We start from the raw sequence: 9,712 nt of genomic DNA, 5'->3' as shown, positions 1-9,712 counted from the left end.
ACTAACGTCAAATGTTTTACATCAAAAGTATGCTTCTAGGAACGGAAGCAAAGATAATAGTATGTGACCCTTAGGTCATTACAAATCATTGTTCAAAAGTATTAAAGTTATGAATGCAAGATAAACAGTTCATGCGGTGATAACTCTAGAGCCGCGGGTGTCTACAGCAAGACTAGTACACAGCGGAAGCAACCTTAAGCACCTGAGAAAAACATGCTTAAAAACGTCAACACAAAGGTTGGTGAGCTATAGTTTAAGTATAACAGTAATGTAAGGTAGGCCACGAGATTTCAGTGCTACAAAGAGCGTTTCAAAACAGTATGATAAAGTATATGTTAACCGTGGGCACTTGGTAACTAACTTAACGTTTATACCCCTGAAAGTACACTTGGCAAGTGCGTATGTATACGAAGTATTAAACACTCGTTAAATGCTAGCGCTACTAGCCCGAGTGGGGATGTCAAACCCTATGGATCCATATCTAAGATTCGCGTTCACCGGTTCAAAAACCAATGACTAAACGTTACCGAGCTAAAGGGAATGTTTATGCCGTTGTATAACCCACACATATATAAGTTTAAGTACTCGTGCCTAGTATGTAAAACGTAAAATGCGCATGTATTCTTAGTTCCCAAAATAGTTAAAGTAAAAAGGGAATGCTATAACTCACAATGGTAAAGTAGTGGTAAAGTTGAGTCGGGAAATAAGCAAGTACGTAGGTCCGGAAAGTCCTCAACCTAAGTCAAATAGTACTAAGTCAGTAAATTGTCCCAATAGGTTTAAATGTATGTAAATTAGGTCTTAAAGGTCATCATCATTCATCATCAAACAAAAGGTGTAAAGTAAGTTTCGTTCATGAAAGAAGTTTAAAACAAAGGCTGAATTCGGTCAGTCACCACGGCCTCTAAACCTACTAAAATAAGGTGAGACCAGTGGCCATGGATCTGCATATGAGTCCTTTAGTTGTGGTAAAAATCCCAGAAGCAAAATTGTCTTCGTTTGACCGTGGCGACGGTCTAAGTGCGAGTAGGGCAGAAATTTTCAGCACAACGTTAAAAGGACATAGCGATGATCGGAGGGCCATAAATCCTAAACCGTAACTCGGATTAAGACGAGTCCTAAATGAAAAGTTATATAATCGAACAGAGCTATCTGAAAATCATCTTTACATTAGCCCAGGTTGTACGGGTCAGACACAGAAACAGTAAAACAGTAGGTTCCAGGGTTTCTTGGTACTCGATAATTATCACGGTTCTCATCCTTGATGCATATAGCTTCAAGTGTACAACTCGTTGATGTGTTTACATCATCTTTACCAAGTTTTGACTATCATAACCCAAGTGCAAGTCTAAGACAAGTATCTCAACTCAATTAAGTGTTGTATGTAGTTTGATGAACCAAAGTTACATCAAAGTCTTAGATTTAACACATACATGAACTATAAAAGTAATATTGAACTACAAACTAGAAAGTAAACTAACTAATCAAGATCCTAAGATGTAGAACATAGTTCTTAGTTAGATCTTGAAGATCCAAGACCCAAAAGTCTAGATCTAAAGTTATTAAGTTAAATCTAACACAAGTGTATGAAGTTATAACTAAAGAGTTACACTTTCGTGTTCTTGAACTTTCAAGTTAACTTTTGTTCAAGAAAAATGAGATCAAGATTAACTAGTAATACTTGACCAAATCACAACTTTAAAGTACATAAAATGAAGAAATAATCTAAATAAACAAGTAACAAGTTCATGGGTTTCATACTTTTAAAGATTCAAGCCTAAGTCTTGATCTTTAGAAAGTAAACTTTAAGTTTACTTCATGAACTTCAAGTATGGTTTTAACTCATGAACTTTAATCTTTTAAAACTTTAAATGTAGAACATAAACTAGCAAGTTTAGTTCTTGTATGTTCTTGTTATGAACAAGATAAATGAAGAATCAAACTAACAAGTTTGATTCTTAATAATTAGTAAGTAACAACAAACAACTACAAGTAATGAAACAATAACAAGGAACAAGTAAAAGAATAATGATGATAAGTGTGTTATGGGTTCGGTTTTACAAAAGAAAAAGAAGGAGAAGAAACCTTGAAAGGAACTCATAAAGTAGAGAGCAAATGAGAGAAAAGTTGCAAGTAATTTGAAGTGTGTGTGAAAGTGAAAGAGTAAAATGAGAGAATACAAGTGTTAAGTAAAAAAAAAAATTTTGAACCCTCCCATGCTATAGGTGACCGACGGTTTGGGGTATCAAAAGGGGGGAGGGAGTTGTCTACTAGTTTCTTGCATGGTAAAGGTTTAAAAGTTGGTTAATAGGTGCATTTGCATGGGAAGTAGATGTAACTAGATTCTTACAAGTATTAAACTAACTAGTTCATCTTAAATGTAACACTTGCATGTGTGTTGGGCTAAATAATCCATCTAGTTAAGTAGAGTGGGCTAACAAGTCCATTAAAGATGTAGTGTGGGCTCTTAAGTCCATTAACTATTAATAAAAGCCCATGTTCAAGTAATTAACAAATAAATCCAACAAAAGCCCAAGTAATTAACTAGTAACCATAGTTAATTAAAATGATTAATAAATTAATCATGAATGTAAATAATACTCAAAAATATTATTCGTGTAATGTATGTGTGTCACAAAGACGTTTCGGGCATTTAAAGTCAAGTATGATCAATCATGGTAATAGGTAAATGTAATAACATACATTCATTAAATCACAAGTATTAATAATAATAATTATTAATAAATAAACGTTGGAAAAATCCAGGGTCGTTACAAGCATTGTACGTTAATTATTCGTTATTCGTTTATTGCGGTTTGCTAATGTTATTGTATTGTTTGTGTAGGTGTATGCAAGTGATTGAATTATGTATGTATGCGTATAAGTATTGCATTCACTAAGCATTAGCTTACCCTTTCGTTGTTTACATTTTTAGGTTCGGAGGCGGACGTGGCAAGGGTATGCTCGGGATTAGATGATTTCCCCTTTTGATGCTTGCTTGGATTACTTTTGGTTTCGACTTAGGATTGGGTAGTTTATCCCCAAACATCATGCTCATGGTTGTGTTTGGAATTTAAACTCATGTAGTCGAAAAATTGTATTTTGTACGAAAGTCGTAAAACGGCCGATGTGGGCTCGGTGACGTAAACCTTGTTTTATTATTGAAACGTGTTAGTTTTACATATTATAAAATGTTGTGAAAATTAGTTTTACATATTATAAAATGTTGTGAAAAGCATTTTGTCTAAAAGTGTCGGGAAGTGGGAGATCTTTAATCGAAAAATGATAAAACCGGACAGAACTGATCAGGCCTTGTGCGCGCTGCGCACAAAGGGTGGTGCGCGCCGCACACCTTATCTGTATAAAAAAAATATTTCGTGTTTAAGGTTGGATAATGGGTTGGGTTGTTACACCATCGAAATTTATCCCGACGTCGGCTACGCTTCATATTTTTCCTCCCCCAAACATGTTTAATGAAATGACTTTTAATTAATGGATGGACTTTTCTCTCTTTAAAACGAAAACGAGCTACTACGGTAGATGTTGAACTAGAGATCACATCTTGCAAATCAAGGTTGTCCCATATGTTAAAGCTCGGATCATCCACATCAGATTCATCTAAAACCAGGCCCAGACCATTTGAGGAGCAATTACTCATCTCAGAATCCGGCCTATAACTTGTCTCAAAATGCTCCCCACGAGATAAAATATTGTCACGACCCGAAAAATTTCTTCTTATTTTAAATCAAATTCTCTATATGATTTGATATTTTCGACACGATAAGCAAAGTATGTTAAGTTGAGTCTCAAAATTTTTTTGAACTGTTTTCACGAATTCAATTACCCTTCGACTAGTTCCGATGATTCACGAATAATTACATGTAAATAGATATATATATATATATATATATATATATATATATATATATATATATATATATATATATATATATATATATATAGAGAGAGAGAGAGAGAGATAATAATCTGAAATATAAATTGAAATATTATATAATGTAATTATTAGAATTAATATTGTAAAATAAAATAATATATAATAATTATTATTCAAAACATATCTATATATAAATGAAGTATATTGAATATATAATATGATTTCGAATTTATTTAGTAAACGATAATAGCACTCGTTTATCGTTCGATTGATATTAAACAAGTAAAATACGAAATTATGAAAATTTACTAATAAACTTTAGTTTGTAATTAAGTTATATAAATTTTAGAGTTGCTAAAAATATATTTAATTATATTAAGTTGAATTTTAATACTCCGTATATTTTTACTTGGGACTGAGCACTAATAATCGATCAACTTTCTACGATTGATTTTACACATTAAAAGACCAAAATAATTAAATATACTTAATTTAAAATTTTGGAAATTTTTCCGAAGACTTTTATCCGCCACTGATTAACAACGGAGTACGAAATCCAATCCGTGAAAGGCGACGGCTAATATTATCACACGTTTATATTTCTAAATTATATTATAATTATTATTATTATTGAAAATTGACATTAACGGATGCTTTTTGTTTTGTATGATTGTCATCCTTTTCATATATATGAATATATATATATATATATATATATATATATATATATATATATATATATATATATATATATATATATATATATATATATATATATATATATATATGCATATTCACTCAGTACACACATAGATATAGAAATGGAAAACATTGTAATCTCTTTATTGTTTTCTGTCAACCTTACCACCTATCTTCTATATCTATATATACATATACATACATGGATATAACACTTACACACATATGACCTGCAATCATCATTAAAGCCATCTGTACCTTGATCACCACCAACCTCCACTCCATCACCACGGCCACCCTACAACCACCATGACAACCATCTCCGGCCACCAGTCACCACCTCTCTCCCTCTCTCTCGTTTCCTCTCTCTCCTAATCCTTGTCACCTACAACTATGAACAACCATCACTTCCATTCCCCACTTCCACCACCACCGTGAGCACCACAGTCTACCGCCACCCAAGTTTAACCGTCAGCCGCCACCACCATGATCCACCTGCTTGATTTTTTTTCTTTTTAAAACAACCATCTCACAACCCACTTGTTCTTCTTCCTTGTACAAACGAGAACCCACCATCATCAAATCATCACCAAATCCGATACTATATACTGCTTGATGCTCTCGTCAAAACCCACCTTCAAACCACACCATGTATCATCGCAAAACCGCTGTTGCTGTTACATTTTTATGATATAACCATCGTGAAACGACCACCTTCACTACCATCAAAACCAATTTTTTTCGTTTTCTTTTTGTTATTGTTCCCGCTACTCGCCTTTTCTGTTTTTCTGTTTTAACGATGATAATGATGATTGAAATGATGAAGAAGATGAAGACAGTCAGACGGGTTAAATATATTTAGGGTGATAATAATATCAGGAAAACGAGATAGATCAGATGGTTAAGGGGGTTGTGTGTTAAATGAGAGGTCTCGGGTTCGAGCCCGGGCAGCGACGTATTTTTTTTTGGAAAAGCCTTTTAAATCTTTTAAAGGTAGCATTTATTATTATTATTATTATTATTATTATTATTATTATTATTATTATTATTATTATTATTATTATTAAAAGTATCCTTATTATTAAAAATATCCTTATTATTAAAATTATCATTTTTATTAAAATTATCATTTTATTATAATTAATAACTATCATTATTATTATTATTATCATTATTATTATTATTATTATTATTATTATTATTATTATTATTATTATTATTAATATTATTAGAATTATCATTATTTTTATCATTATTATTTTATTATCATTATTATTATTATTTTTAACATTAATATTATCATTTTTACATTATTATTATTATTATTATTATTATTATCATCATTTTTATTACTACTAGTATCATTATTAGTGTTATAATAACCATATTATTATTATTATCAATATTACTACTAATATTATTATGATTATTACAATAAAAATTAGTCATATAAAAATATACTTAACAAAACTATATTAATATTTTTATTTATTTAAAGTATATAAAATAAATACATTTAATTAAGTTATTAGTGAAACACATAATTTATTAAGATAACATTTATAATATATAAATCTGTTCGATTATAATTAGATGTGTTCATATATATACTTGATATATGTTCGTGAATCCGAGGCCAACTCTGCATTGTTCAGTTCTGTCGTATGCATATTTTTACTACAAAATATCGTATCGTGAGTTCATTTGCTCCCTTTTTACTAAATGCTTTTGCAATATATATTTTTGGACTGAGAATACATGAAATGCTTTTATAAATGTTTGATGAGATAGACACAAGCAAAACATTCCTCGAATGAATTATTATACAAACGAGAGGTTCTGTAGGTTATTATACCGAATATTTCCCCTGATTTTTATAGCTTGGTAACCTAAGAATTAGTGTTTATTATAATTGCCACTAATTGACGCGAATCCTAAAGATAGATCTATTGGGCCTAACAAACCCCATCCAGGTTATAGATGCTTTAGTACTTCGAGGATATTATTATACAGGAGATACTTCTATAAACAGACGAGAGGTTCTGTATTTATCATACTGATTGCTTTATGCCTGTATGTTTTGGGGATATTCTTTATGCACTTTATATGTTAAGGTCAGTTACCAGGCAAGGTTATATATAGAGAGAATGATTTTTATACACAGGTTATGTGTATGTTATTTTGTACACGAGATATGTGTACGGTTATTAAGATTTATGAAAAATGGTTTCGTACACGATATAGGTGTACTGTATTTAAAAATCATAAGGTAACTTATAGGTGGGTATAGGATATAGACCCATTTGTGCCATGCATATTTAAACCTTGTGGTCTATCAAAATTACTGAATTTTATTGTTTATGATAAACCTATTAACTCACCAACCTTTTGGTTGACACTTTTAAACATGTTTATTCTCAGGCATTAAAGAAATCTTCCGTTGTGCATTTACTCATTTTAAAGATGTTTCATGGAGTCGTTCATGCATATTTCAAAAGATGTTGCATTCAAGTCGTTTGAGTTCAAAAAGACTATTATGACAGATTAGTCATTCATATTATGGGAAACATATATCATTTGTATTGAAAGGTTATATTTTGAGATGAGTTTGTCTTTTAAAATAATGCAATGTTTGTAAAACGTATCATATAGAGGTCAGTACCTTGCAATGGGACCAGATATTGATGACTTCGTCCTGGTGGATTAGGACGGGTCGTTTCAGTTAGTATCAGAGTTGGTTTAACGCCGTTGGTGCGGGTTAGTCGTAGAGGGGGTTCTCACAGTGTTACTTGTGGCGAAGCATTGGCTCTTACCCCTTGCGATCCCTTACGAGGGTTGGCAGAAGCCGAAAGGCGGGCCCTAAAATCAGTATCTGAGGTACATTCAATGGTCACCGGAGGACAGGCACTGCGTAGGATGTGTGGTATCCCCAACTATTATGACAGTTGGTATCAGAGCATTGGTCCTAGCGAACGAGGTCTTGCATTAGTGTGTCTAACTGATAGTTTTTAGGATGCATTAGTGAGTCTGGACTTCGACCTTAGCTGCATGTCAAAAGTTTTGCTTATCATTTCTAGTCGGAAATTACCTTCTTATCATTCTTAAGTCTAGACACGTCTTACTGCATTTATTGCATAGGTAGTGTATAGACAAATTCATATCTTATCATATCTGTTACTGTAAACTTTACCTGACATCTTCCGAAAATTTCTCCGAAATTTATGGGACTCTGGTATTATATATGCATATTTAAGGTATGTATTGATGGATACCAATCTAAGTCCTATAATCTACTTCATATCAAAAATCATTTCCCTGCTCTGTACGAGATGGATCCAGCAACTAGTTCGAGTTCCTCGGATTCCGACAACTATTCCAATATGGATTTCTACTTGAGCTCCGAAAGCAGTGTAACCGGAATGGATCAACCAATTAGCCATCATCTATTCTGGATGAAATGGGGATGGGTTCATAGTCAACTTGATCAATGGAGAAGAGAAGAAGGTGATCCCTTCCATTCACCAAATTTCCTGCTTGGCGAAGAACCTGAAGCACTTACCGGCGAACCTGTTCGCAATACCGTTTTCACTCTTTTCGCAAGGATTTTCCGCCTCGAAGTCGACTCGATGTAGTTAAAGATAGTATTCATCCTCTACTCCCGAATGCTAATCAGGTAGGATTAGTAGAAGAAGTTAGGAGACTTCAAACTAAATATCAAGAATTGACAAACCTTACAGAATAATGGGTAGAACTAATTCATAGACTCGAGGGTAAAATAGAAACCCTGGAGGTGACGGTGTTCGATTTGGAAGCTAGGCTCGCATCTACTACACAAGTACCACACGCAGTACCAACAGCAACAGTAATACCACCAACACCAACATCCGCATCACAAGCCTAGACATCACAATCTATACCTCGACCATAATCTTTGTTCTACGTATCGTTCTACATCAAAGATATTTTGTACAAACTATTAATGATGAGAATATTTTAACGGGTAGGTAATACACAAGAAATATTTAGAATTCACATTAATACGTTATACTGTACATTCTTCAATTCTGATTCAGCAGTCATTAACTATCCTACTTACATCCACAGATATACGTATCCGTTCACCGAAGAACAACCATTTTCATTCAAATTTAATTACATATTTGGATTTTGATAGATCAAAATCCAAGTCGAGATTTAACAGGTGGCATAATGAAGAAATTATGGACAAAATAAAATTTGTTAGAAACAAACTAATTAACTATATGAAATTTTGTTAAGAATTCACGCTTACGATATGCTAGCTAACTGTTCCTATATCCGTTATGACTATTTCCTTGTAATATACTAGTCTTGGTTAAACCTGAGACAATATAATATAATCTTGGTAAGTTAAGACAATAGTTATGCAAGACGTCGGATAAATCGTAAGGCACATGTACACAATACGTCTAGATTAATTCTATGACAATAGCTGTACAATGGGTCGTGATTGAGTCTTAGGCAATACGTATACAATACGTCTTGATTAATTCTAAGATTATATATTGAACTATATTTGGACTACTAACATTGGACTACTAACATTGGACAATTAAAAAGTATTAAAATATTGATTATAACATATGAAACTAAACATTTCTTTGAATTTGCCACTTGATTTCATCTTAAACATCATTTGTATCTTGACGATTACAAACTGCGTTCAAACCTTTCAAAATTCTTGAAAACACCTCTGATTGATAACCAATGATTCAGATTTGTTAACCTTGAGAATACTGATGAAGTAGCAAAAGCTATAGATGGTCTTAATGGCCAAAAGTTCGATAATAAAGAATGGTATGTTGGAAAAGCTCAAAAGAAAATTTGGAGATGAAAAACGGATTGAGAAAACCATGAAGGAGACTGTGGACAAATCACAAGGATTAAACCTATACCCAAAGAATCTAGATGATTCAATTTCTGATGGAAATCACAAAAGATCTCTTTGCGCATTCTAAATCCTTACAGAAGAATTTTCCTCATCATCCTCCGAGTTTAGAAATTCTAAGATATCATCGTATATTTCATTATAAATATCCTCGATATTTCTTAAGATATCTTCATAACTATTCTTGTCCG

The sequence above is a fragment of the Rutidosis leptorrhynchoides genome, chromosome 8, assembly GCF_046630445.1.
Source record: "Rutidosis leptorrhynchoides isolate AG116_Rl617_1_P2 chromosome 8, CSIRO_AGI_Rlap_v1, whole genome shotgun sequence".
NCBI lineage: Eukaryota > Viridiplantae > Streptophyta > Magnoliopsida > Asterales > Asteraceae > Rutidosis > Rutidosis leptorrhynchoides.
This window is presented reverse-complemented; position numbering follows the sequence as displayed.